Source organism: Eriocheir sinensis, chromosome 19 (genome assembly GCF_024679095.1).
Source record: "Eriocheir sinensis breed Jianghai 21 chromosome 19, ASM2467909v1, whole genome shotgun sequence".
NCBI classification, from domain to species: Eukaryota; Metazoa; Arthropoda; class Malacostraca; order Decapoda; family Varunidae; genus Eriocheir; species Eriocheir sinensis.
Window position 1 is genome coordinate 19,425,944 of NC_066527.1, and position 3,880 is coordinate 19,429,823.

The following is a 3,880-nucleotide window of genomic DNA, read 5'->3' on the forward strand; positions in this document are numbered from 1 at the left end:
AAGTTGCGGGAAAGGGTATGAAAAGCTAGGGGTTCTCTTGATCTTTTGGTATAAAGAGATAGATAGATAGATAGATAGATAGACAGATAGATGGAGATAGAGAGACGAAAGCAAAGAAACAAAAAAAAACGCCAAACAGACATAAACAAAGAGAGAGAGAGAGAATATATTCCAATCGCTCTCAGTAAAAGTAAACTCCCTCCCTCTCTCCCTCCATATCGCCTCATTTCCCTTCCCTTTCCCTCCCTTCCCTTCCCTTCCTCCCTTCCGTGAAAGATTGAACGCGGCTAAAAAGTTCACTAATGGAGCTCTGTTGGGAGGAAGAGGAAGAGGAGGAGAAGGTTAAAGAGGAAAGGGAAAGGCGAAGAGGAGTTAAAGACGAGGATTTTCGGAGGAGGAAGAGAGAGAGGAAGAGGAGGAGGAGGAAGAAACATGTAAACTTTGAAATGCAGGTATCATAAAGTTTATTGGGTCATTACGAGGTTGCCCGCTCTAGTGATTTAATCTGCTCGACAGCCATTTGATGCCCGCAGAGCAGATGAAAGCACCTCGGTATTCAATTTGCTCCTGACGCAACGAAATGATGGTCGACTCATTTTTAAAGGCGATGATGGTATTCGTATTTACTACTTCTGAGGGAAGATTGTTCCAGTGGCGGATGACTCGGTCTGAGAAGAAACTCCTGCCAATGTCTGTATTACATCGCCTCGCGTGAATATGTAGACCGTTGTTTCTTTTTCTTAATTTAGTTTGTAGCTCAAAAAACTTGGAGTGGTCGACGTTGCTGAGCTTCTTCAGATAGTTAAACACCTGTATCATATCCCCTCGTAGACGCCTCTTTTCCATCGTCAGGAGGTTGCGTCGTCTGAGTCGTTCTTCATACGGCTGAGACCTCAATGGTGGAATCATTTTCGTAGCACGTCGATGAACTCGCTCTAGTAATTCGATGTTCTTTCTGTAGCGGAAGAGAAGGAAAAGGAGAATAGGGTGGGGAAGGAGGAGGGTCAGAGAGAGAGAGAGAGAGAGAGAGAGAGAGAGAGAGAGAGAGACTTTGATAGTGGTAGTTTGTAAAAAGTCAAAGTTTTAAGGCCTAACTTGCAACACACACATACACACACACACACACACACACACACATACACACACACACACACTCTTTACTATAATTTATTTCCAAACTTTTGATGCTTAAAAGATCATATATTTTCTTTAACTTTTTTCTTATATATACTTTTTTTTAAGTTAGAGAGAGAGAGTTTTAAAAATATTCTTGATCAATCCATGTTTTTTTTTCTCTCCTTTTCCATTGTTACCATTATAGCAACATGGTGGAGGAGGAGGAGGAGGAGGAGGAGGAGGAGGAAGAGGAGGAGAAAGAAGGATTTATCGTCTATTTTTAGTTGGTATTTGATTACACATTTTGTTTCAAGAGAGAGAGAGAGAGAGAGATAATCCTATTAAATGACATATCGCAACACTTTCCATGAAGAGAAAAGAAGAAATTAGAAAGAAAGAAAGTAAGGAAGGAAGGAAAGAAGGAAAGGAAGAGTGGGAGGAAATAAGGATAAGAAGAAGAAATCAATATCAAAGGAGAGAGAGAGAGAGAATGGAGGGAAGCCACTGAAACGCAGCTTCACTTTCTGTAGCTGTCAAGTGTTGCAAAGGTTTGAAACAGAGAATGAAACTCTGACGCACTGCAGCGGGAGGAGGAGGAGGAGGAGGAGGAGGAAAAGAGAGAGGTTTGTTTTGGGGAGGAAGATGGAGGAGAGGAGGAGGAAGAAGAAGAAGGTGAGGAGAAGGAAAAGAGAGAGGTCTGTTTTGGGGAGGAAGATGGAGGAGAGGAGGAGGAGGAGGAGGAGAAGGAAAAGAGAGAGGTCTGTTTTGGGGAGGAAGATGGAGGAGAGGAGGAGGAAGAAGAAGAAGGTGAGGAGAAGGAAAAGAGAGAGGTCTGTTTTGGGGAGGAAGATGGAGGAGAGGAGGAGGAAGAAGAAGGGGAGGAGAAGGAAAAGAGAGAGGTCTGTTTTGGTGGGGAGGAAGATGGAGGAGAGGAGGAGGAAGAAGAAGAAGGGGAGGAGAAGGAAAAGAGAGAGGTCTGTTTTGGTGGGGAGGAAGATGGAGGAGAGGAGGAGGAAGAAGGAGGGGAGGAGAAGGAAAAGAGAGGTCTGTTTTGGGGAGGAAGATGGAGGAGAGGAGGAGGAAGAAGAAGAAGGTGAGGAGAAGGAAAAGAGAGAGGTCTGTTTTGGTGGGGAGGAAGATGGAGGAGAGGAGGAGGAAGAAGAAGAAGGTGAGGAGAAGGAAAAGAGAGAGGTCTGTTTTGGTGGGGAGGAAGATGGAGGAGAGGAGGAGGAAGAAGAAGAGAGGTCTGTTTTGGTGGGGAGGAAGATGGAGGAGAGGAGGAGGAAGAAGGGGAGGAAGAGAAGGAGGTCTTTTTTGGCGTGGAAGAGGACGAGATTGAAGAAGAGAAAGATGAAGAGGGTAAGAGGGAAGAAGAGGGAGAGGAGGAAGAGGAAGAGCTAGATGAGGATGAGGATTAGGAGGAAGAGGAGGAGGAGGAGGAGGAGGAAACATGGAAGAGGAAGAGGAGAAATGGAAGGGAATTACACGTGATTAATGATGCAGAGAAAGCACAAGGCGTGTAATAGAGATGGAATAGGGAGGGAGGAAAGGGAGGAAGGGAAGGGAGGAAGAGAGGGAACCAGCTAATCAAAATAAAAGACGGAAATTGGAAGAGAATAACCAATATTACCTTCCCTCCCATTATTCTCCCTTCCTTTACTCTCCCTTTATTTCCTTTCCCTCCTTTTCTCCTCCCTCCCTGTACTCTCCCTTTCTTTCCTTTCCCTCCCTTCTCTTTCCTTTCCCTCCCTTTCTCCTCCCTCCCTTTACTCTCCCTTTCTTTCCTTTCCCTCCCTTCTCTTTCCTTTCCCTCCCTTTCTCCTCCCTCCCTTTACTCTCCCTTTCTTTCCTTTCCCTCCCTTCTCTTTCCTTTTCCTCCCTTTCTCCTCCCTTTCTCCCTTTCTTTCCTTTCCCTCCTTTTCCTTTCCTCCTTTCTCCTCCCTCCCTTTACTCTCCCTTTCTTTCCTTTCCCTCCCTTCTTTCCTTTTCCTTTTCCTCCTTTCTCTCCCTTTCTCCTTCCCTCCCTTCTCTTTCCTTTCCCTCCCTTCTCTCCTTTTCCTCCTTTCTCCTTTCTCCCTCCTTCTCTCCTTTCTTTCCTTTCCTCCTTCTCTTTCCTTTCCTCCTTTCTCCTCCCTCCTTTCTCTCCTTTCCCTCCTTCTCTTTCCTCCCTTCTCTTTCCTTTCCTCCTTCTCCTCTGTCCCTCCTTTCTCTTTCTTTTCCCTTCCGTCCTTCTCCCTCCCTCCCTTTTCTCTCCCTTTCTTCCTTCCCTTTGTTTCCTCTCTTCCTTTCTCCCTTTCTTCTCCCTCCCTCTACTCTCCCTTTCTTCTATCAATCCATCTATGTGTGTATCTATCAAGCTTGAGTTGATAGTCGATATTTATATTTAAATGATTTTTTTATCTCCTATATTGTTTTGGTTTATGCTGGTTATTTATTTCTTTTCTCTTTTTTAGGACATTTTCCTGTACTAAACTTTTCCAATGTCAAATGAAACCATATCTTTGTGTTGTTACTGTACTGAGGGTGAGTTTGCACTTTAAACCATAAGTAGAAAAGCACGGAAAGTTTAATCAGATCCGGCATGTTAAAGGAAGAGCAATCATTCACTGGTGCCTTCAGGATCAGGACAGGACCAGGACAGGACAAGTAGACTCATGCTTGGCCTTTACGAGTGGATCACATTATCTTAAATCGATTGCTTTAAATCCAAACAACCTTGGTGTCTCTATCTATCTATCTATCTATCTGTCTGTTTATCTTTGAA